The following is a 25,989-nucleotide window of genomic DNA, read 5'->3' on the forward strand; positions in this document are numbered from 1 at the left end:
GGGCGGGTCCCGCTTCGGCGCTAATTCGGCGGTGGGGGGCCCCCGCTGTGGGTCTTTGGGGCACTTTGGCAGCGGGTCCCGGAACGGAAGGACTCTCCGCCGCTAACTTACTGCCAAAGCGGGGGCCCCCCGCCACCGAAGACCCTGGACCCCCGGAATCCTCTGGGCGGCCCTCGATTTAACAGGGGTTTGTTTCAACTTATTGCCCCGATTAAAATCTATGGCTAAAAGGCAGCCACTGTTGTTAGTACTTGTACCTGTGTTTGGTGCCACCTCCTTTCCCTTTGGCCTTGTAGTTGACCAAGGGCAAAGCTGAACATCTCCTCAGACACCAGGGAGTGTTTATGTCCATTCCTGCGAGCTACACCGGGGTTTGATGTTGCTGCTTTCAATCCTCTGGCTCTGCCGGGATAAGGAACAATTCAGGCTGTCACTGAACTGAAGGAGGAAGATCAGTTTTTGACAGGGAGAGGGACGCCTCCTCTTCAAGGTGTTTGGCTGGCTGGCAGTCCTGATCCCCAGATCTCGCCCGTGGGGCTCCAGCAGTTTGGGGACCGGATCTCCCTTGGCCCCACCTGCTGCCTCCAGGCGCTCCTCCCCAGGGGCCCCAGCAGTGCAGCGGAGCTGAGCAGCATCTGCCTGCTCGCTCCAGTGGCTGTCGGCCCCTCCCCATGGCAGGGCAGGGTGGGGCTGGGCCTCCATGCGCTGCCCCCACCCCGAGCCCCTGCAGCCAATGGGACACTGCGGGGGTGATGCCCGGGGGCAGCAGAACGTTGAGGCCCCCCAGCCCACCCCACCTTGGAGACCCAGGTAAGCGCCTGACTCCCTCCCAGAGCCTGCACCGCCACCCCCTCCCCACATACCCCCTCCTCCCTGCAAACTCCCTCCCAGAGCCTGCAGCCCGGTCCACACACACCTGCCCCCAACTCCCTCCCACAGCCTGCACCCTCTCCCTCCACACACACCCTCCTGCCCACCCTAATCTCCCTCCCAGAGCCTGCACCCCACCCCTCCTCCTGTTCCCCCTACTCCCTGCCCCAGCCCAGAGCCTGCACCCAACACCCAAACTCCCAGAGCCGTACAAGGAATTTTTGTGCCCGAGGCAAGGGCCAGCTCCAGGCTCTTTGGCTGCGGGTCCTTGATCCCTGTCGGAGGGAAGGACCTGCCACTGAATTGCCACCGCCGCTTCATTCATCCTTCGGTGGCAATTCAGCAGTGGGTCCCTGAGTCCTCTCGGAGAGAAGGACCCACTGACGAACTGCCGCCGAAGAAGTGGCAGCGAAGCGCCTCTGATCGTGGTAGAGCTGCGCCTCCACTTTCTGCATCCGAGGCAAGTGCCTCACTCGCCTCGCCCATGTTACGGTGCTGCAAACTCCATCCCAGAGCCTGCACCCCAGAACCCCACCCCACCCAAACTCCCTTCCAGAGACCAGCCTCTCACCCTTCTGCACCCAAACTCCCCCAGAGGCTGCACCCTCCTGCACCCCAATCCCCAGCCCCAGCCCAGGGCCTGCACCCTAGACCTCCTCCCCTCACCCAAACTCCCTCCCAGAGCCTTAGGCAAGTGGGGGGTGGAGTTTTGGGGGGCTGGTTCTGGGCGGTATGAGTGACATTATTGGCCCACTGGGAGGATTGGAGGACTGGCCCTGGCCCTAAGGTAAATTGAGGTTGAGACCCTGCTTTAAGGGATTGGAGCAATGCTGGAGAGACTGACGGGCAGGGAGCTGGGGAGCTGTGTGTGCTCCAAGGAGAGTTGTTGTGCTCTGGTGACACAGAGCGGGGGTGGGGAGTTTGTAAGCTGTGGTGTTTGTATAGAGATAAAGTTTACTAACCCCCAGGTTAAAAACTGTTCCTGCTCTGGGCTATACAGGATGTTCTCTGTTGAGAGTATAGCTCAGTGGGTGAATGTTTCCTGTAGGGTAATGGGTTCCTAGTTCCACTCCAAATGAGTCCCTTAAAGAAACTTTTTCAAATGAAAATCGATTTCCACACCCATCTCCAGTATGTTCAGGAGTTCGCTGAAGTTGAGGGGGGCTTGAAATGAATTTAAACACTATTTTCCTATGCAAATGAATAAAGACCTAGCAGAGCTGCCCAGCAGCTGAATTCAGTTCCAGTCCTCAGCGTCTCTAAGAGGGACACTCGGTAGCTGAGGCATGTGGGACACCTCTGGGATGATGACAGGAGAAAAAATGCTGGATTCAATGAAAGCTGAGACCATAGGAGGAGAAGGTGAATGGCAACACCACACATAGTCATAACACTCAGACACGGGGCTTCACTGTCACTACCCCTGTGTTTTCCATCATTTATATCCAGGGGTGAAAGTAACTTACAGGACTTACCGGTACTGCCGGAGTCCCGAGGGGGCGTGGCCTCATCCAGAAGGGGCGTGGCCTCATCGGGGGGGCGTGGCCTCTCAAGATTTAAAGGCCCTGGAGTACCAGCTGTGGCTGGGAGACCAAGGGCCTTTAAATGAACCAGGGCCTCCCAGCTGCAGAGGTAGCCCTTTAAATTCTGGCCCCAGCCCAGCCACCAGAGCCGCGGCCGGGATTCAAAGGGCTCTGGGCTGACCGCAGCCGCAGCAGCCCAGAGCCCTTTAAATCCGGCCCCAGCCTGGCCGCCGGAGCCGCGGGTGGGGGGTTTAAAGGGCTCTGGGCTGCCAGCTGTGGGGGGAACCTAGAGCCCTTTCAATCCCCACAGCAAAAGCCGGTGCAGTCCGGCACAGCGTATTGGCTCTTGCCGCTATGCCGTACCAGCTTGTACCAGCTTACTTTCACCTCTGTTTCTATCCTAAGGAACACACCCTCCCCCTCCCCCACGCACTGTCACACACAACCTTCTCCCCTTGAGCCCCATCCAACCCTCCCCCACACACGCCACGGGACACAGCCTCTCGGTGACTCACCCCGATGGGGGCTTGTCTCTGCATCTCCCCAACAGGGGAGCAGGGAGCCGAAAGGGCCACAGGAGACCAGTGGAGCTAGGCAGGGATAGGAAAGACTTCCCGTCCCTTTCCTTCCCCTCCCTGAGTCCCGTTAATCTCACCCATCAGATGCTCCAGCACCAGGTGGGCTCAAAGCACCAACCTTCCCCTGAGCAACGGAAGGGGGAACCAGCTCTTTCACATGGAAGGAGGCTCCCCACCTCTGCTGCTGCCATTCTGCAGCCTTTCATATGGATTTGTATTAGCTAATGCAACCCCCCCACTCCTCTAATCCAGCCATGAAACATGAGACACGCTCCTGAAAGCAGGGCCCAGTGGTGCAATGGGTTAGTGCCCAGGACTTACAGAGCAGTGCTGAGTGGAGTGATGCTGAGGTTGTGAGTTCAAACCTCACCTGCAGCCCTAGTTTCCTTTAAGCAAATGGCTTCTGCCAATCAGTTTGCCCTGCAGAAAATACAATTCCTGCTCAGAAGACACTGAGGTCCCCTTGCTTTACAGAGAGCAGGGCAGATTCCACAGATCTACCAGGCTCTGCCCTCCACCAGCTGCCTGTGTCAGGAGGGGTCAGGCAGAGCCCAGAGCACTGCCCCTGACTCCCTCTCAGTCTTTGCTCCCCAAACCACCTGTGTGCTCACCCACTTCACTGTGAGACTCAAACCCTGCCTGGCTTGCTGTATGCTGGTGTGGTTTTCATCTGTCACGTTGATGTGCATGTGGGTCCTGTGTGATTTTGGTGGATGTCTTGCATAGTTCTGTGTGCATGGATGTGTGTATGATTTTTGCATTAATATTGTTTTTTGCTTTGTATTCTTTTGATATGTGGGTTTTGTGTTTCCTGTTGTGGGCTTTTGCTGTATTTTTGGTGTGGATTTGTTCTTTCTATATTTTGTGAGGTTTTCCTTTTTGTGTATATGGCTCTGTGTGCTGTGTGGGTTTGGTTTTTGTTATGTCTGTGTGGGCCTGTGCAGTGTGTGATTTTCTCATTCTCTGTGTGCGTGTTTGTCTCTCTGTTTGTATCTTCATGTGTAAATTCACTGGAACTTTTCAAAATCTGCACAGCTTTGCCAATTTTCACCAGGAATTTTTCTCCATTAACAAATTCTCACTTGTTCCCTACCCGTTGGTGACCATTGCCCCAGGGGCCTGTCAGTCTCAGGGTCCTGATTTCCCATTGGCCCTTCCCCCTTCTATTGGGACTGGGAACTAGCCAACCAAACCCCACTAAGTTTTAGTAAAGGGCCAACAGTCCCTTACACAAGCCAGCCCTGTGAGAGTCTCCAATGTCCCAAGAGACCAATACAAGCTGGTCCCATGGTGTAAAGGGCAGCACTCAGGACTCTGAATCCTGCAATCTGAGTTCAAATCTCAGTGGGACCTTGTGTTAGCTGGTGGTAAAGATCTGGTGCTCAAAGTGCTTTCCTGTCTCCAGCTATACAAAAGTGGGTCATTTCCCTCCTGCTGGTTAACTCCTTTTCCCCACCAGAGCCAGGTCTTTGGTGGGGGTTTAGAAGTGGCTCTAGTGGTTGGGATTCTCACTGCTTCACCTGATGCCCACAAGTCTGGTGCTTGTAGCCACACTTTTCCTCTTGCTCACATGGCACTTGAAGAAAGCAGTGCCAGGGCCAGGCTTGATAGGCAGGAGGGAGGCAGAGTCCCAGGCTGGAGCCCAGCACACCTCTCCTCCTCTGGGCACCTGGAGCAGAGGCGGCTGGTGCTGACAGCTCCGAGGGAAGGCTTATAAGCCACAGAGTGACTGAGGGCGGGGCTAGACGAGGGCAGGACCATGCCTATGTGTGGCCAGCAGACAGGCAACAAGACTCCCGGCCAGCCTGCTCCCTGCCATGCCAAACCCCCACTGAAGGCCACCCGCAGACCACCATGCGGGGCGGCTGCTGATGCTCTGTGTCCAACATCAGTAGACGGTAGGAAAGCAGGGCCAGCCCCCCTGGTGGGGCCTCTTACCGTTCCCATACTCCATGCTCACTTTTGCAGTGGGGCAGGAGATGTTATCCCAAGAGGCTTTTCTCCAGCTGGTGAGAAGCAGAGAAACATCCAGGCTCCCAAGGCGCTATGTAGCAACCCCCCTCAAGCACAGGGACAGAGGAAACTGCTCCACACGCTAGCCCGGGCAGCCGTCCATTTCCTTTGGGAATTCAGGAATAGCAAAGGCTAGACTGGAAGCACCTGGGGCTCATGCCCCAGCCTTTGTGACATCCAACCCCCAACTCCTTCCCGGGGCTCTAGCTGAAGGCAGAGCATTGGCCTGAGCGGCCAAGAAGAGGTTCCAGATTTGAAAGGAGCAGGACTTTCAGCATGAAGGTAAAACTGCATCAACACAACCACAAAGGGACTTGACCCCTCAAGTTTTTGATTCAAAGTCAGGCACCTTATCCGTTAAGCCATGCGGGCGCCTACTTCATGCACTTCTTTGGAAAAGGTGGACACTGTGGGTACGTCTACACTACGGGACTATTCCGAATTTGCATAAACCGGTTTTGTAAAACAGATTTTATAAAATCGAGTGCGCGTGGCCACACTAAACACATTAAATCGGTGGTGTGCGTCCATGGTCCGAGGCTAGCGTCGATTTCTGGAGCGTTGCACTGTGGGTAGCTATCCCGTAGCTATCCCATAGTTCCCACAGCCTCCCCCGCCCCTTGGCATTTCCGGGTTGAGATCCCAGTGCCTGATGGGGCAAAAATCATTTTCGCGGGTGGTTCTGGGTACAGCCTCACCCCTCCCTCCCTCCCTGACAGTGGCAGACAACCGTTTCGCGCCTTTTTTGCTTGGTGAACCGTGCAGACGCCATAGCACAGCAAGCATGGACCCTGCTCAGCTCCATACCGCAATCGTGGATGTTTTAAACACCTCGCGCACTCTCGCGCCGGATATGCTGAACCAGGACCTTCGAACCGAGGCGAGTAAGAGGCGGATACGGCAGCGCGGCGATGACAGTGATGAGGACGTGGACACAGAATTATCTCAAACCGTGGGCCCCGGCGCTTTGGAGATCCTGATGGTAATGGGGCAGATTCTATCCATTGAACGCCGATTTTGGGCCCGGGAAACAAGCACTGACTGGTGGGACCGCATTGTGTTGCAGGTGTGGGACGATTCCCAGTGGCTGCGAAACTTTCACATGCATAAGGGCACTTTCATGGAACTTTGTGACTTGCTTGCCCCTGCCCTGAAACGCCATAATACCAAGATGAGAGCAGCCCTCACAGTAGAGAAGCGAGTGGCGATAGCCCTGTGGAAGCTTGCAACGCCAGACAGCTACCGGTCAGTCGGGAATCAATTTGGAGTTGGAAAATCTACTGTGGGGGCTGCTGTGATGCAAGTAGCCAAAGCAATCACTAAGCTGCTGCTACGAAAGGTTGTGACTCTGGGAAACGTGCAGGCCATAGTGGATGGCTTTGCTGCAATGGGATTCCCTAACTGTGGGGGGGCGATAGATGGAACCCATATCCCTATCTTGGCACCGCAGCACCAGGGCACCCAGTACGTAAACCGGAAGGGGTACTTTTCAATGGTGCTGCAAGCACTGGTGGATCACAAGGGACGTTTCACAAACATCCACGCGGGATGGCCAGGGAGGGTTCATGCCGCCGCGTATTCAGAAGCACTACTCTGTTTAAACGGCTGCAGCAAGGGACTTACTTCCCAGACCAGAAAATAACAGTTGGGGATGTTGAAATGCCTGTCGTTATCCTGGGGGACCCAGCCTACCCCTTGATGCCATGGCTCATGAAGCCATACACAGGCAGCCTGGACAGTGGTCAGGATCTGTTCAATTACAGGCTGAGCAAGTGCAGAATGGTGGTGGAATGTGCATTTGGCCGTTTAAAGGCTCGCTGGCGCACATTACTGACTCGCTCAGACCTCAGCCAAACCAATGTCCCCTATGTTATTGCTGCTTGCTGTATTCTCCACAATCTCTGTGAGAGTAAGGGGGAGACCTTTATGGCGGGGTGGGAGGCTGAGGCAAATCACCTGGCCGCTGATTACGCGCAGCCAGACACCAGGGAGATTAGAAGAGCACACCAGGAAGTGGTGCGCATCAGAGAAGCTTTGAAAACGAGCTTCATCAATGGCCAGGGTACAGTGTGACTGCTGTGTTTGTTGATGAACACCCAACCCCCTTGATTGACTCAGTCCCTGTAAGCAACTCCCCCTCCCCCTTCGAGTACAGCTTACTTATGCAAATAAAGTCACTCTCATTTAAAAAGCATGAATTCTTTATTGATTCATTATAAAAAGAGGGAGAGAAGTAAGGGTGTGCTTTGGGAGGAGGAAAGGAGGGATGGAGAAGGCCATTAAAAAAAAATTCAGAGTAACGGCATCCTTCTGGTTGGGCTGTCCACGGGGGTGGAGTGGGCGGGTGCACGGAGCCTCCCCCCACGCGTTCTTACACGTCTGGGTGAGGAGGCTAAGGAACATGGTGAGGGGGGAGGGTGGTTATACAGGGGCTGCAGCGGCACTCTGTGATCCTGCTGCCGTTCCTGAAGCTCCACAAGACGCCGGAGCATGTCAGTTTGATCACGCAGCAGCCCCAGAGTTGCATCCCGCCACCGCTGATCTTCCTGCCGCCACCGCTGATTTTCCTGCCGGTCTTCCTGCCGCCACCTCTCATCTCGGTTGTCCCTCCTGTCCTCACGTTCACTGGCCTCTTTCCTGTAATTTGAAACCACGTCCTTCCACTCATTCAGATGAGCTCTTTCATTGCGTGTAACTTCCATAATATCCGAGAACATCTCATCTCGCGTCTTCTTTTTCCTCCGCCTTATCTGTGCTAGCCTTTGGGATGGAGGAGGGACGCTTGAAAACTTGTAGCTGCATGAGGGAGATAAATATTTAGAAAGATACATTTTACAGAACAATGGTTATACTGTTTCACAGTGAACATCACTATTCACCTAGCACATGTGATTTCCCTACAAGGTCGCATTTTTCATCTTAATAGTGACCGCTTGCAGCTCTGGGTTTACAGATCTCACAGACACATCAGGTCCAGGCATCAGAATTCAGCTTGCATGCGGCCATGGTAAGCCACTGTCTCAGTGATTTACCCTCCCCAACGCATGGCTAATACCACGCTAGCTCCCTGCTAATCAACAACCTTCCTCCCCACCCACCGGTGACCAAACAGAAAAGATCATCGGCATTTCACTCCTCCCCCGCTTCGCTACGTGCAGGAAAGTGTTTTTTAAGCTGCTGCATTCCACGAAAGCAGTAGAAAATGGCCACCCCTTACTTAAATTCCTGATTTTTAACCAGGTTATCCTGAACGATATCACTTTGCTGAGGATAACAGAACAAGATAAAGAGCGGATGCTTCTTGAATGCCAGCAGTCCCCGGGACCATACGCTGCGATGCTTTGCCACGCAATGATACCTGATTACTTGCTACATGCATGGCATGGTAAAGTGTCCTACCATGGTGGGCGGAACAAGGATGCCTTGCCCAGAAACCTTCTGCAAAGGCTTCTGGAGTACCTACAGGAGCGCTTCATCGAGATGTCCCTGGAGGATTTCCTCTCAATCCCCGGACATGTTAACAAACTTTTCTAAGTAACTATACTGTCTGCGAATGCATCCCAAGTCCTCTGGGCAAATCAATCATTAAAAAAGGCTTGCTTAAAAAACACTGTTTGCTATTTGCAAAGGTACACTCACCAGAGCTCCTTCCAGGGCGTCATTCTCTGGAATAGTTGATTGTGAGGGCTGGGAGCAGGGTAATTCCGTCAGGGTGATAAAAAGCTCCTGGCTGCTGGGGTTCACGGAGTGCTGTGTGCTCTCTGCGAGGTCTTCCTCTTCTTCTTCCTCTTCATCTTCCCCATCTGCATAATCCTCAGACATGGCAGAGATTACAACCCCCACCTCGGAATCCACGGTCAGGGGTGGGGTACTTGTGGCGCAGCCCCCTAAAATTGCATGCAGCTCATCATAGAAGCGGCATGTTTTTCGACCTGCCCCGGACCTTCCGGTTGCTTCTTTGGTTTTCTGGTAGGCTTGTCTGAGCTCCTTAACTTTCACTCTGCACTGCACGGAGTCCCTGCTGTGGCCTTTAGCCGTCATAGCCTTAGAAATTCTTTCAAATACTTTTTCATTTCGTCTTTTGGAACGCAGTTCTGTTAGCACTGAATCATCTCCCCATATAGCGATCAGATCCAGTACCTCCCGAGCGGTCCATGCTGGGGCTCTTTTTCGATTCTCAGGAGACTGCATTGTTAACTGTGCTGATGAGCTGTGCGTGGTCACCTGTGATGATGAGCTCTCCACGCTGTCGAAGCAGGAAATGAATTTCAAAAGTTCGCGGGCTTTTCCTGTCTACCTGGCCAGTGCATCCGAGTTGAGAATGCTGTCCAGAGCGGTCAGTGGTGCACTGTGGGATAGCTCCCGAGGCCAATACCGTCGATTGCGCCACACTAACCCTATTCCGATATGTTAATACCGATATTAGCGCTACTCCTCTCGTCGGGCAGGAGTACAGAAACCGATTTAAAGAGCCATTAAAATCGATATAAGGTGCCTCCTAGTGTGGACGGTTGTGGCGTTAAATCAGTTTTACGCTCGTAAAACTGATTTAAACGCCTAGTGTAGACCAGGCCTGTGTTTCTTGGGTCACCTATTGAGGGGGGGCGAGACTCTCTGGCACAAGAAGTCGAGTTCCCAGTGAGATGTGAGACTTAATTATACGGGGCCAGGTGCAGGGCTTTGACAGGGAGGCTCAGGCATGGGGGATTGGGGTGCAGCGGACGGACCGGCTGTCTAGCTGTGGAGATTTAGTCGCACTGAGGCACAGGAGGGAGGAGGAGGAGGAATCCTGCTGACAGGCAGTGGCTGTGCAGAAAGAGGAGGAGTTCTGGGGACTTTCTTTGCCTCTTTTGCCTGCCTGCTCACTCCTGTGGTGAACGGTGAAGATGCTCTTAACAAGCCCAGGTCGCTCAGTTGGTAGAGCATCAGGCTTTTAATCTGAGGGGCCAGGGTTCAAGCCCCTGTCTGCGTGCTCAGCTTTTAAGTTGCCTTGTGTTCCAGGAGCCAAATTCTGTTCACAGCCACATGCGGATTCCCAGAAGCTGTGGCCATTTCCTGGAAAGGCTCCTTTCCTTAGCGATCAGGAGAGAGGTCACATCCACAGGAGCAGGTGTAGAAAGCACAGTCTCTGGCTGCCAGGAAGCGGTGTGCCAACATAGTGTTCTCTACAATGGCGTTTAGATCGATAATTTACGTGGCTCAGCACCTCTGCCCAGGCAGCTCCCAGCCTGACACACACACACAGCCCCTGCATCCTCCTCAGCCCAGAGGTGAGCCCCCCAGCTGAGTGGGGAATCAGAACCCCCCGAAATTACCCTGGGACCAGCATGATCTGCCTCCGCCCTGCCCTGCTCTGCATGTATTCGGAGTGAGTCGGTTTCCTGTCCTGCCATGTGTCTCTTCTCCTCCCCAGTTCCTTCCAAACCACCCCATTTCCCCTGCACCCCGGGCTGGGTCTCTGCCAACCCCTTCTCCTTCTGCCCCCAATATCTCCCTGCCCCTACAGGTCTATAGGGCTGGATCCTCCTCCCCTTCTCCCCTCAGTTCCTGCCTCTGGGGTCTATGGAGATGGGTCTCTCCCCGCCATCCCCTCCTGCCCCCATATCCCGCTGCCCCTATGGGTCTATGGGGCTGGGTCTCTCCTCATCCCTTCCCCAATATCTCCCTGCCCCAGGCTGTGACATGCTATGACGTGTGCTGGGGCTGTGCCGTGTGCTGGGGCCAGGGCCGGCCCAGGGTTTTTGCCGCCCTGCCGGCAGGAAAAAAATCTGTGATCACAATCGGCGGCAGCTCCACTGCACCACTTTCTTCTTCAGCAGCAATTCAGTGGCAGGTCCTCCCTCCAAGAGGGACCGAGGGACCCGCTGCCGAATTGCTGCCAAAGACTCGACATGCCGCCTCTTCCTGGGCTGCCCCAAGCACCTGCTTGCTGAGCTGGTGCCTGGAGCCGGCCCTGGCTGGGGCTGTGACGTGCTGGGACCTGCTCACTCCCCGAGGGCAACTCACTCACTTGAAACCAGCAGGACAGAAGGTGTCATGTGTCCATGGGCGGGGTTATGCAGATGAGCAGTGTCTGGCGGCAGTAGGGAGAGCAGCGAGATGAACCGAAGGAGCCCGGCGGAGAAAATTCTCTGCGTGTGGACAGAATTCCACCAGTTTTCTCTGTGTGGGGGGTGGGGGGCAGATTTCTTGATATCACAGCCCCTGGGGGAGGGGTTTGAATCATAAGTCCAAAGTGGGAGAACAACTCCCCCCACTTGTGCTCAGTCTCCACTAGGGGGCTGGGCTGGGATCACTAGGGAGGGAAGCACAGGGAAAAACAGTTTCCCCTATGGAACCCAGGAGTCCTGGATCCCAGTTCACTCCACCCCACGAGCCGGGGATGGACCCCAGGGGTCCTGGTGCCCAGCCCTCCCTGCTCTGACCACTCAACCCCACTCCCCTCCCAGGGTGGTGCAGGGGTCACTGGGTCTGTGTCTCAGCTCAGCTAAGGGCCTTGACTGATTTTCCCAAAGTGCTTCCTTCTGAATCCATCCGACGAAGTGGGGATTCACCCATGAAAGCTCATGCTCCCACACGGCTGTTATTCTATGAGGAGCCACAGGACTCTTTGCTGCTTTTACAGATCCGGCACATCTGCCCCCCCTGCCCAGTCACTGCCCACCCCCGTGTGGGGGCACCAGCACTGTGCCGGGTCGTGATGGGAAATTGTCCAAGCTGGCCCAGGAGAGACGTGTGTGTCCCTGCTGCCCCTGCTGGTGGGGCTGAGCCCTACTCTGTGTGTGTGTGCATCTGTGACACTGTTTGTATCAGTGTGTTGCTGGGCTAACCACTAGGAAATGGCTTTGCAGGATTTTGTATTCTGCAGCAAGTCACACACACACACACACACATACACACACTCTGACGCACAAAGAGACTCACACAATCGCAAGAACACTCAGACACCACACACCCAGAGGGACATGCTAGCCCAACCCCCAAAGAGAGCAACAATCACCGCCCCCAGCCACACTCACAATCACCCCCCCACACACACCATAATATTCACAATCGTGCTCAGAGATACAACTGCACGCAGTTCACTCCCACAGCTCCCAATACAAGGACCTCCTGCCCCACACAGCATGTGCCAAGGCTCATGGAACTCACTGCCACTGGATGGCTACCAATGAGAATGATCCTCATGCAGGATCATGTGCTTGGACCCCTTGTCCCCTCTTGGGGTGCGCTGTGCAGCGTGGCTGGGGATTGTGCAATGGCCCAGCACCAGGCAACGCAGAACGGACACCACACGCCCTGCCCTGCCTCAACTGAGCTACTCTCCTGGTGCATTGGAGACCAGTACCCCACACCGTGGCACTCCTGCCCCACAGGGGGAGAGCTGCAGCCCCCGCCACATTCCGCAGAGGGGAGAAGGGTCAGGCCAGCCAGCCCTTGTAAGATGGGGAAATCTCCACTGGGGTCGACGGTATGGGGCTGCGACATACAGAGAAATAGTTGTCGTGCCGGCAGAGGGCGGCAGAGCGCATACACACACACACAATTGCAAACATACACAGACACATGCATGAATCCTGACACACACACACACAATTGCTAATATACACAAACACCCGCACAAATCTAGCCAACACCAACACAAGCCTGAGAGCCAGGGGAGCAGAGCAGGCTGGGGCCGGGTAACTCCACTTCCCGCCGGAGGTAGCCAGCCCCCCACCCCCCCCGGCGGCCTGGGACCAGCCCCCCCTCTGCTGGCCCCCCCGGAGGCCTGGGGCTCCAGCCCGCCCGGCTCCCCTGGCTCTCAAGCTTGAGGGGAGGGGGGAACCGCCCCACAGCACTCGCCGGCGGCATGGCTGGGAGCCAGGGAAGTGGACCAGGCTGGGGCTGGGTCACTCCACTTACCATGCAGGGAGTGCAGGGCGGGGGGCGGGGCCAGCCATGGGGAAGAGCCGGGCAGCCCCTGCAGCAGCTCCCCACCCCAGCTCACCTCCACTCCGCCTTCTCCCTGAGCTCGCCGGCACCGCTCCACTTCTCCCGCCTCCCAGGCTTGCGGTGCCAATCAGCTGTTTAGTGCCGCAAGCCTGGAAGGGGAGGAGAATTAGAGCGGGGGCGGCGTGCTCAGGGCAGAAGACGGAGCAGAGGTGAGCTGGGACAGGAGTGGTTCCCTGCACGCCCCCATTGCTTGCTGCAGGCAGCCCTCCCCAAACCTCCCAGCCCCTGCCCCAGCTCACCTCCACTCCACTGCCTCCCTGAGTGCGATTTTTGGTGCCCCAACCACTTGGCACCCTGGACGGCCGACTAGTTCGCCTAGTGGTTGCACCGGCCCTGGCCACTGCCTATCATCAGGATTCCTCCTCGGTGAGACTAAATCTCCCCACCTAGACAGCCGGTCCATCCGCTGCACCCCAGCCCCATGCCCGAGCCTCCCTGCCAAAGCCCTGCACCTGGCTCCAGACAATTAAGTCTCACGTGTCGCTGGGAACTCCACTTCTTGTGCCCAGAGAGTCTCGGCCCCCCTCAGTAGCTGACCTGAGAAACACAGTGTCTGCAAAAGCAGCAAAGAGTCCTGTGGCACCTTATAGACTAACAGACGTACTGGAGCATGAGCTTTCGTGGGGGAATCCCCACTTCGTCGGACGCATCAGTGTCTGCCTTTTCCAAAGAAGTACCTAGAGGGACTTTTACCATGTGGCCTAATGGATAAGGCGTCTGACTTTAGATTAGACAATTGAGGGTTTGAGTCCCTTCGTGGTTGTGCTTGTCCGGTTTTACCTTTGTGCTGAAAGTCCTGCTCCCTTCAGGGCCTGAACCTCTTCTTGGCCACTCAGGCCAATGCTCTGGCTTCAGCTAGAGCCCCGGGAAGGAGTTGGGGGGTGGGCGTCAGAAAGGCTGGGGCATGAGCCCCAGGTGCTTCCAGTCTCGCCTTTGCCATTCCTGACTTGCCAAAGAAAATGGGCGGCTGCCCGGGCTAGGGTGTAGAGCAGTTTCCCTCTTCCAAATGTGCATCTGTCCCTGTGCTTGAGGGGGGTTGCTACATAGCACCTTGGGAGCCTGGGTGTTTCTCTGCTTCTCGCCAGCTGGGGAAAAGCCTCTTGGGGTAAAATCTCCTGCCCCATGGCAAAAGCGAGCACCTTGAGTGGGAACGGTAAGAGGCCCCACCAGGGGGGCTGGCCCTGCTTTCCTACCGTCTTCGATAATGGCCACAGAGCATCAGCAGCCGCCTCGCATGCTTGTCTGCGGGTGGCCTTCAGTGGGTGTTTGGCATGGCAGGGAGCAGCCTGGCTGGGTGCTTTGTGCCTGTCTGAAGGCCACACCTAGGCATGGTCCTGCCCTCCTCTAGCCCTGACCTCAATTGTTCTGTGGCTTTTAAGCCTTCCTTGGAGCCATCAGCACCAGCCGCCTCTGCTCTAGGTGCCCAGAGGAGGAGAGGTGCTGGGCTCTGTGACGAAGTGGGGATTTTCTTAGGGTTTGCTGTGTTTTCCAGTGGTTTGCATGCACAGGAGTGGGACTCAGTGTTCCCAGGTGTTACTGGTTTAACGAGGTGAGGGGAAAGGGAGTTTGTTGCTACAGAAGACCGGAGAGGGACTTGGGACCCCGGCTGATGGCCTGGAGGATGGAGACCCCAGCGACTGGTGACCTGGTGACCCGGAGACCCAGCTCAGGAGTCACAGGCGGTTCTGGCCAGTGGGAGGACAATGGGCTGCGGGGAGAGGACCCCGTGACCAACCTGTTCCAGCCAGAGGAGGGCGGAGAGGAGAGGAGGCCCAGGCAACCCTGTTTACCTGGAGAAAAGACAATGGACAGCGGTGGGGCTTGGGGCCGGAGATATCGGAGGCCTAGCTGGGAAGCGGGGGGCTTGGGGCTGGCGAGGGGAAGCAGGCAGAGCCCACCTGGCTGCAGGGGGACTGGGATGTGCTGTTATTGTGAGAGGCCAGGTCTGAGGCCCTGAGAGTTTCCTGTGCTGTGTTCAACTCTCAATAAACCCTCCTGTGTTACGCTGGCTGAGAGTCGCTCTGGGCTAGAGAACAGGGGGCATCAACCCCTTTGGGGGTGAGGAGGTCCAGGGGGTCCAGAGCACGTGGACTCCCTGAGGGGGCCCACGGCGAGAGACAGACGTGCTAAGGCTCAGAGAGGGGCAGCTCCAGGAGGTGGAGGGGCCTGACCCCGAGAGAGAGTGGACCCCCGAGAAGAGCTGTCGCACTGAAAGGGGCACCCCCCACGGACCGCACGGGGCCAAGAGTGGGCACGATCTGTGAGTCCGTGACAGGCAGTGACATCACAAAGGCCTTTTGCAGGACCTCAGACTATTGGCCAAAGGCGGTGGGGAGGTGGTGACCTCACAGAGAGATGCTGACATCAGCCAGGCAGGACAGGGGCGAGGGGCCAGGGAAACCTCAGAGACCCTGTGGCTTTGCTTCAGCAAGTCTCCCTCTCCAGGTCTCTCTTTGAGGACTGGGGGAGTATTGGGGTTCCCGTACCTGAGCGCCAGGAGGAACCTCTTTCGAGTTTTCTCCTTCCCTTTAGTGATTTTACTAGAAAACAGCCGACCCTGTTTAGACGGTAAGAGCCTCCTCGAGGGAAGGGGTGTCCTGGGGGTGTCACAGTTCAGATGCCGGTGCTCCCCCATTCAAGGAAGTTCCCACCACCCTGATCTGTGTTCGCAGGGTGGGAGAGAGCAGCATCCACAGCAGTGATTTGCTCCTGGCTGCTGGAGCAGAGCAGCAGGCTCAGCTGTCAGAACTTCCTGGAGCTATGAAAGGGGAGAGGCCCATGGCTCTGTAGCAGGACTGCAGGGCAGGCGAGTTCACAGAGGGTATTGTGGGATACTGGCAGAGGCCAGTTATGGTGATATAATGAACAGCAGTGTCTACACTGACACTCTGTCACTTTAAGTTTGCTGCAAAAAGCTCTACTCTTCTCATTGAAGTGGTTTTATTTTGCCACCAAAACAGGGCAGTTTTGTCGCCAAACGTGGCATTGCAGTGTGTACACCAGCCAAAAGCTGCTGACCGAGGGAGCGTTGTGTGTTTTTCACACACCAGAGCAATATAATTCTGCTGAAATAACTTTGTAGTGCAGATCTGGCCAAAGATTCACACACACACAGCTTGCAAGGAAAACCTCACCTGCTCCTCTGCTTTGTGGGGCCAGGTGGGGTCCAGGGAGTCAGGTGTGAGCAGACACTGTACATTAGTCACAGGCAGGCTTTATGGTTTAGCTGGTTAAAGTACCTGTTTTGTAAACAAGAGATCCTGGGTTCAACTCCCAGTGGTGCCTTGTTGAGATGTTTTGAGAGCACCTGGTATTGGCTACTGTCAGAAGACAAAATACAGAGCTAGATGGACCTTTGGTCTAGCCCAGTGTGGTTTTTCTTATGGTTTAAATTACACTCACAGGCACTGATAATAGAATTACTGAAAGTTTGGGATTTAAGAGCTGATAGGTCAGTGGGCCAAGCCCTCGTGGATGACCCTCCTCTGGGACAGAGGCAGGTTTGGGCTCGCACCAAATGCTCATTGTGGCTGCCAGAATCTGTGGGCAGCTCATTTAGTTTCCACCCAGGGTTGAGTCCCTGGTTCACACATCGAGGATAACAACCCTTTGTTTCTCCTGCCCCAATAACATGGAGACTGGGAATGCAACACCAGCCACAAGTGATCATTTCGGCAAGCAACCCAACCTATTTCCAACATACTGTAAATCCACATGCAGACTCATACACAAAACCTTGCAAGAAAATCTTCCTGAGGGGGTCTGAAGCACCTGCTGCTGGAGGGAAGGAGGGAGCTGTGGGTTGGGATTGAGGAGCAGCGTGAGGAGCAGGGGGCCTGTGGATTGGGATTGAGGGGCACTGGGAATAGAAGGGGCCTGTGGGTTGGGATTGAGGGGCACTGGGAATAGGAGGGGGCTGTGGGTTGGGACAGAGGAGAAGGGTGAAGAGGAGCAGGCTCTGGTTGGGAGTGAGGCTGGGGACTGGGTCCCAATACTAAAATTTAGGGGTTAGATCAATGTTAGGACAGGGTGGCAGTGGAGGGATGAGTGAGTCCCTAGACAACACAGTGAGTACGGTGCCTTCTTATTTTCCCCTTTTCCACCCAGGCAGGCAGGTGAACTCTACAGAGGCACCTCTGGGCTTGCACTGACTAAGGACAACAGCTGTGAGTGGGGTGGGAGAGGGGATGGCTCATGTTAAAGGACTTTTGGTTGCTGGACTTATGAACCGTAGGGAGAAGGACACTGCCTAGCTTATTTGGGGGTGGGTCTTTCCCTCTGGTTTATGTTTATGTGTTGGAGCTGCTGACATGACTTCTGCTAACCCTGGGCTTACATTGCAGTGTAGACATACCCTGAGAGGGCATCTAGACTGTGATAAAATCCCTGTGGCCCGGCTGGCCTGGATGATCTGATTTGGGCTCCTGGGGCTCAGACTGGAGCCCAGGCTCGGAGACCCTCACCCCTCGTGGGGTCTTGGAGGCTGGGCTGAAGCCCAAGTGTCTACACTGTAATTTTATAACCCTGCAGCACAAGCCCCACAAGCCTGAATCAACTGACCCAGGGTTTGAGAATAGTGACTTGGGTGTGTTAATGGCAGTGTAGACATAATGCTAGGCTATGTCCACACTGCAATGAAACACCCAGCGCTGTCCCTGTCCCAGAGGGAGGGGGGTCATCTGTGATGGGCTGGAACACTGAGCTATCAGCTCTTAACTCCCAAACTTTCAGTAACTCTGTTATCAGTGCCTGTGAGTGTAATTTAAACCATAAAAACAGCCACCCTGGGCTGGACCAAAGGCCCACCCAATGCTGTATTTTGTCCTCTGACAGCAGCTAATATCAGGTACCCAAAGAGTTACTCAACAAGGCACCACTGGGAGTTGAACTCAGGATCTCCTGTTTAGAAGGTAGGTGCTTTAGCCAGCTAAGTCATGGTGCCTACCTAGAGCTAAGACACAGTGATGCCCACAGCTGACTCCCTGACAGCTCCACCAGGGCCTGACACGCTTTGCATGTGTTTGGATTCTGCAAAGCAGAGAAGCAGGTGAGCTTTTCCTTGCAAGCTGTGTGTGTGTGTGTGTGTGTGTGTGTGTGTGTGTGTGTGTGTGTGTGTGTGTGAATCTTTGGCCATGTCTGCACTACAAAGTTATTTCAGCATCATTATATTGCTCAGGTGTGTGAAAAACACACAATGCTCCCTCGGTTGGCAGCTTGTGGCTGGTACACACACTGCAATACCACGTCTGGCGACAAAACTGCCCTGTTTTGGTGACAAAATAAAACCACCTTGACGAGAGGTCTAGAGCTTTTTGCAGCAAACTTAAAAAGACAAATTGTCAGTGTAAATGCTGCTGGTCATTACATCACCATGACTGGCCTCCACCAGTATCCCACCATGCCTGCCGTGAACTCGCCTGCCCTGCATTCCTGCTACAGAGGCTGGGCCTCTCCCATTTCATAGCTCCAGAAAGTTCTGACAGTTGAGTTCCCATCTGGAGGGAGGAATAGCTCAATGGTTTGTACATTGGCTTGCTAAACCTCCAGTTATGAGTTCAATCCTTGAGGGGGCCATTTAGGACTGGGGCAAAAACTGTCTGGGGATTGGTCCTGCTTTGAGCAGGGGTTGACTAGATGATTTCTTGAGGTCCTTTCCAACTCTGATATTCTATGATTCTACACTGGGATTAGGTTGATATAACTGCATTGCCAGCCTAAGTAATGTAATTACACCAACCAAATTTTGTAGTGTAGACCTGTCCAAAGAATCACACACACACCTTGGGAGCAAAACTTCAGCTGCTCCTCTGCTTTACACAATCCAAACAGGAGCAACACTTGTCAGGTCCCAGTGGGGATTGGCAGAGAGTCAGGTGTGGGCAGACACGATGCTTTAAATAACAGCAGGTACCATGGCTTAGCTGGTTAAAGTGCCTGTTTTGTAAACAGAAGATCCTGGGTTCAACTGCCAGTGCTGCCTTGAGGAGTGGCTTTGGGAGACCTGGTATTGGCTACTGTGAGAAAACAAGATTCAGAGCTGGATAGACTCCTATGCTGCCCCTTCCTCCTGCTCACTGCTCTCCGCCCTTACGGTCATGACAAAGTGGCAAGGCAGAGCCCTCACATTTTTAAAAGTCCTGGGGTGGTGTTCCCCCCTGTTCAGGCCCCCCTGGGGCCCTGCACTTCACACAGCTCTCCTGATTTCAGCTGTTAGTGAGGGAGCCTCACTGCTAGCGCAGACTGGGCAGTTTCTTGCATGAGAGACACTCTCCCAAAGCAGGACTAATGCTTAGAGCTGGTTATCAGTGATTTCAGATCTGTTGGTCTGCAGCAAGACTCTCCATTGAGTCTTAACCAGCTCTGTTATTACACAGGAAGAACAAAAGGGTGAAATGGTGCCTGGAACCCTTAAGAAGAATCCACCCCACCAAGTACCAACACTTGTTGCTATCCGCTCTCAGCTCAGTTTTGGGGTCACCCTTGCCTTTATCAACCTGGGGGGGGGGGCTCAGAAAATCATAGCAAGCATGTTCTCCAGTGGTGCAATTAGTTAGTGCACAGTACTTATAGAGCAGTGCTGAGGAGCTATGCTGAGGTTGTGAGTTCAAGCCGCACCTGGAGCACTGGTTTCCATTAACCAAGTGGCATCACCCCCTCATTTGGCCCTGTGGAATGTAGAATTCCAGCCCTGGGACACTGAGGAGGAGAGGAGACAAACATGCTCCCTTCAATTATTACCTCCTCTCTAGAGCACAGGTCAGAATCTACAATCCTTTCTCCCCCCCCACCCCAGCCCCTGTGCCAGGATCCCTCAAGCAGAGCCTGGAGTCCTGCCCCTGGTGTCTGTACTATTGACAAACTCTAAGTGACAGGGACAAAACACTCAAATCCCGCCTGGTGCGGGGAGCCAGGTTTGCTCTTCAAATTCTGTCGTTCGTACATTTCCAAGTCTGGGAATGTCCCACAACAGCATTGAATGGGAAGCTGCCTGCAGAACAGTTACAGTGCACAGAGCTCCTGTGGAGGAGGGGTGGGAATTAGTAACATTTTGAGGATCGTTTGGGAAATGAGCCTTTGCTGACAAGGTTTGTCTCTGTTCATATTTCACCTTCAGGTGTTATGTTGAGGGATCTTTAATATATTTTTGTGAGGTTAACAACTATCTCCTCAACTTAAAAATTGATGTCACTTGATTTTTGCATCTCCCTGTGAAAATACAACTGACACGTGTGGCTTTCTACAGGGGGTCATGATGTTAAAGTTGGGGAAATCAGGTCTTTGTACTTCTGTGGAGGGGGGGTTGCTTTTTTACAGCTGAATCACTGCCAGGCACACCGGGCTGTTTGCTGCACCCACTGTCCTTGCCGGGGCCCCTGCTGAACCCTGGGTGGCTGCACTGCCGTGCTGGAGTGACTCTGCAGGGGGAGAAGCTGCTGTGGGGCAATGTAGAGCAGGTGCAGGAAGGAGACAGGGTCACTATTCACATTCTGAACTGCACAATTTTCCAAATTTGGGAATAGATTCATAGACTTAAGGTCAGAAGGGACCATTACGATCATCTAGTCTGACCTCCTGCACAATGCAGGCCACAGAATCTCACCCACCCACTCCTGTAACAAACCCCTAACCTACGTCTGAGTTATTGAAGTCCTCAAATCGTGGCTTAAAGACCTCAAGGTGCAGGGAATCCTCCAGCAAGTGACCTGAGCCCCATGCTGCAGAGGAAGGCGAATGTCCGAGAACAATTTAGGGAAGGTGAACGCAGAGCAATGACACTGGAGGTGCCCAGACCTCCAATGGGGGCAGCGTGGAAATTAATAATGGGAAGATCATTTGCGAAATTAGTCGTCACTGACAAGCTTTGTCTCTGTTCCTATTTCACACTGTGATGTTAGTTAGAGGCATCAGGACAGGTTTTTACTATATTAATTAAACACTTAATTTTATTTACCCAAGCCAAAAACTTAGTGTCACTTATTTTTCTCTGTCCTAGCAAGAATGAATTGAATTTCGTGACTTTCTGGAAAGTGCAGCGAGATGAAATGTGGGGAATTCAGTCTGTGTGTTTGTGAGCTGATGTTTTCCTCTCACAGGTCAGTGCCTGCATTGAAATACCAAGAGGGATCTAAGGGCTGGTGTACGCTGGGCACTGAACTGACAGAGCGACGTCTCTCAGGGTGTGAATCCCCCCTCCCCCCAAACCCATAGAGTTAAGGTGACCTAAGCCCTGGTTAGATAGTGGTAAAGAAAAGGAAGAATTGTTCTGTCAATGCAGCTATTACAGGGATGGGAAACCCCTACAGTCACTGTCTACTCCAAAGTGCTATAGCAATGCCACAGCAGCATTTTAAGTGTAGACAGAGTGAAGCTAGATCTGGCTCCAATTTGCACTGGGGATGCTCAGGCACCAAGACTACAATAATGACAACAACAGCACAGTGCTTGCGTAGTTGGCAGGATTTAAACCTGCATGAGGTGACCCCAAGGGATTTCTAGTCCATCGCCTTAACCACTCGGCCACACCTACTTGATGTACAGCTGTTCCACTGCATGATGATTCAGTTCTCACTGAATTGTCACTTCAAATTGTTTGCTCAGACCAGCTTCCCAGCACACTCACGGCTGCGCATCAGTGTAAGTGTGTCCAGGGCTGAACAGTGAGAATTCCTGCCCATGTCCCTTCTGGCTGGAGCAGGCTGAGAGTGTGTTTGTGTTAATGGCATTGCTGTAGATTGTTGTTCATTCCACACTCTGACAATACAGGGAATAAGGGAATCTCTCTGATTTACCCTAACTACTTTTGTTGTTACAGTGGATGAAATGACATTTTCCCTATCCCTGCCCTGTTCCTGCTCTTTGTTATAGTTCAATATATTTTAACTGAGGAAAATGATAATAAAAATATCTGCTCTCCAGCAAAACTTGAAGCAACATCAAAGCAACTGGGAATGAAACAATTTGTTCCCGAAGGGGGAACTTGATGACTAACAATTGCTTTGAAATGGGGGAACAGTCAAACCGTGACGCTCAGGCTTTGGCCAGCCCTAATCAAGGCATTTCTCACATTCTCTCCCATGTGGCTTGTCTGATGTCTAATAGGGAACGTCCTCTGATTGAAGCTTTTCCCAAATGCAGAGCATGTGTAGGGTCTCTCTCCACTGTGGATTCTACGATGTCTGACAAGGTTTGAGCTGTCAATGAAGGTTTTCCCACACTCAGAGCATGTGTAGGGTCTCTCTCCTGTGTGGATTCTACGATGCCTGCTCAGGCTAGGGCTCTGTTTGAAGCTTTTTCCCGCACTCAGAGCATCCATAAGGTTTCTCACCTGTGTGGATTATCTGAGGTGTGATAAGGGCTGACGTCCGACTGAAGCATTTCCCACACTCAGAGCACGTGTAGGGTTTCTCTCCTGTGTGGATTCTCTGATGCGCGACAAGGTCATATCTGCCACTGAAGGTTTTCCCACACTCAGCGCATCCATAAGGTTTCTCACCCGTGTGGATTCTCCTATGTGTGATACGGTCGGAGCTCTGACTGAAGCTTTTCCCACACTCAGAGCACATGTAGGGTCTCTCTCCTCTGTGGATCCCCTGATGTGTGAAAAGGTCTGAACTCCCATTGATGCTTTTCCCACACTCATGCCATGTGTAGTGTGTCTCTTCCAAGTTGATTCTCTCGTGTGTAATAAGGTCTGAGAGGCTACTCAGGTTTTCCTCTGGCCTCTGCTGAGTCTCACAGGCTTTTGCTTTTTCTGGGAGTGCACAACTCGGAAACATTCCCTTTGGGTCTTCCTGATAATGTCCTATGTGGTTCTACTTGCTCAGCATCTTCCTGCTGGGGATTCTCCTCATTCTCACTCACCATCCCAACACCTGATGGGAGACAGATAGAATCCAGACATAGGTCACTCCCTGCGCCGGAGAGAAAGGAAATCTCAGAGACAAGAAGGGAAAAAGGGATGAACAAACCAAAATACGTGTGGGAGAGATCAAACCTATCAGGAGCTCATTTTCCTCAAACCCTTCCCCAGATGAGAGAGGAAGGGATCCGTTCTGGGTGTGCATCTCACCACAACACTCAGGGGAAAGTGAGATGGGGGAGGGACCTGCTGCCAGTTGTCAGTTAGGTAGGTGGGAAGCCATGAGTGACATCTGCCTAATGATTCCACATCTGAAGGGAACAATCCTGAACTTGCAGAGCTCACAAGGTCTTTGTAGGGCATCCCAAATGTTTCCTGTATTCATGGAGAGTTTTTGAGTTGGTTTAACCAATCCTCACCTGTGCAGGCAGCTCGGGAGCACTTCTTTCTCAGAGCCCTGGCGGTCTGGGACCCACGGCTCTTCCCCTCGTTCCAGCTGCGAGATCACATCAGGTTTGGAATTTAGAAACCCTACGCCAGGCAAAGAAAACAAGGGAGGTCAGTGGAATTTGTGGGATACTTGTCACAAAGAATAGTCCACGGTTTTAACCGCAGCTCATTTTTAAGCAGTAACGTCCCAAGGCCAGCTTCCTTGGCTCAAAGTGGCAGGAGAGTTATTATTATTATAAATCATATGTATTACCTTAGTGCCTAAGGACCAGCTAACAGTGGGTCCCCATTGTGCTAGGCAAAGTACAAACACAGAATAGTAGATGGCCCATGCCCTAAACGATTTACAATCTAACTAGACAAGACAACCACAGAATGGGGGAAGGGGTAGAACCACCCGATAACGAAATAGATCTTAAGATGCTTAAAGAAAATTTAGTTTGATAGCATCCTGTCTGGCAAGAAATCACTTATCAACAGTTGTGGTACCTCATTTCTGTATTGTTTTATCTTTATGTCCACCACTTTTCTGGTTCTGTAATTGTTTCTGCCAGCGGTATAATTAATTTTGCTGGGTGTAAGTTAATTAGGATAGTAGGATATAATTGGTTAGGTAATTATGTTGCAATACGTTAGGACTGGTTAGTTACATTTCAGTAAAATGATTGGTTAAGGTGTAGCTGGGAATATGACTATATAAACTGGGGTCAAACAGGAGGGGGAAGGGAAATTGGAATCAGGTTTATTAATGGGGGAAATGGGAACAGGGACACAGACAAGGCTCTGTGGCCTCAGAGCTGGGAAGGGGGATGCAGGCTAAACGCTCTGCGGCCTCAGAGCTGGGAACGGGACACTGGGGAGCAGACTCTCTGGGCGTACAGTGATAAGCCCGACTGGTGTGAAGGGCTTCGGAATCTGCTTGCTTGGAAATAACCCCAATAAACATCACACTATCTGCCCTTCGGACTTCTGGTCTTTTGCTGCTTGCTGTCTGCGTGACAAGAACCAGGGAAGTGGGCGGGGGAAGGGAAAGCCCTCTAACAAAACTGACACGACCTGATAACCAAGAGGTGAGCCTTAGGGGAAGGTTTTAATACACTTTGTAACTGATGAGGGATTCCCACGAGGACTGATGAGGGTGCAATGGTAAATACACATTTAGATCCTTTTCTTGTTTTATCTCTTTTTCCCATAAGGCTTAACATCTGGCGCAGTGTCATGGATGCACAGGATCTGTGCAATGCCCTGGCTTTTAAACAGTCCTTGGGAGGTGCCCTTGAGTGCGCTGGACCCCAAGGGGTCCCACTCTTCCACAAGGAGAGACCATGTAGCTTCAACACTTGAGACTGAGCCTCTGGATTCAACACTCCTATTTCAACCTGTGAGCTCTGCCAGCAGGTCCAGCTGAACGACACTCCTGTTCAGAGACTGCTCCTCATTCATGCTTCAATGCACCTCAGCAAGTTTTTGCTGTGACACTGGGCAGACTGTTAAAATATAGCAGGGTTTATTAGTCAACTGAAACACAGCATTAGAAAGGCTTTAGATTAGGACAGAGAAGCAAAGAAGACAATATAGTCCATATTGGCCAATGCTCTTGAGCCAGGCTGCTGTTAAAAAAATCCCCTCCATAAAAGTATTAAGCGTAGTCTTGAAGCCAGATATGTCTTTTGCCCCCAATACTCCCCTTGGAAGGCAAGACTAAACTCCCTAGTGTCCACTTTATAGCCACTGGTTCTTCTTCTTCTGCACAGCATCGCTCGTGGAGAACAAGGACCTGCACATCTACAGTCGTACTCTATCTTTGTTTCAAGAATGAAAACAAACTACCGCCTCAGAGGACCAGAACGGATTTCAGCTGATGGACAGCTTTGCTCAGTGTTTGTACGTTTTACAGGAATATATTGAATGATTAAATTCATTTCACGTCCCCGTTCAGCGGAACTCCTGAACATACAGGAGATGGATATGAAAATATAGATCAATTAAAAAAGAGGACATGTAAGAGAGCAGCTGGACTTGAACCAGAAACCTCTCGATCCACCCTCAAATGCACCACCACTGAGTTCCCTGAGGCAGCTGAGTGTTGCAGCCAGTGATCTTGAAGAGTATGAAGGGGACACTTATTTCAAAGAGCTTCTCTTCCATTCCCAGACATGAGTGGTTTTAAAAATGGAGTTTCATTACATTTTCTATGTGCATGTAAACACCACAGCTTGCACAATCCCCACAACTGCTCAGTCTCACCAGAGCACAATAACTTTGGAGGCCCCACACCCAGCTACCCAGCTCTGCGGCCTTTAACCTCTTCAGCAGTTCTCCAATGCCTTAAAGCCACAGGGCACAGCATGGAATTTGACCCCATTAATCCTAAATCAATTTGGATGAAAAATCTTTGCAAAAATAGTTCGTTTTCCAAACCAAAAGCATCTCCCGTTTGTGGCGTCCCCTTAAAGTGTCTCTTCGCACACAAAGAGGAGACACTTCAATTTGGAAACGAGATAAGATGCTTCAGTCAGGGTAAGCAGTTGCTCCCTTCATGATTGAAAGATCATAAAATGCCAGTAAAATTGACTTTCAGCCCTTACACAGCAGACCCCACTGACGGCATCTCCCCGGGGCCGGGTGGAGCCAGCTCACCTTATCAAACCTTCCCATACCCGGGGGAACGGGAAAGTGCGAGGCTGCAGCGCCACCTAGC

General features: G+C 52.9%; 1 non-coding gene across 1 annotated transcript; it reads left to right on the forward strand.

Annotated features, from left to right (window-relative positions):
• Nucleotides 1-4,252: 4,252 nt before the first annotated feature.
• On the forward strand, nt 4,253-4,324 carry TRNAQ-CUG. The gene has a single exon. It is a non-coding gene; the product is annotated as a tRNA-Gln (tRNA).
• The last annotated feature ends 21,665 nt before the right edge of the window (nt 4,325-25,989 follow it).

Source organism: Mauremys reevesii, linkage group 19, assembly GCF_016161935.1.
Source record: "Mauremys reevesii isolate NIE-2019 linkage group 19, ASM1616193v1, whole genome shotgun sequence".
NCBI classification, from domain to species: Eukaryota; Metazoa; Chordata; order Testudines; family Geoemydidae; genus Mauremys; species Mauremys reevesii.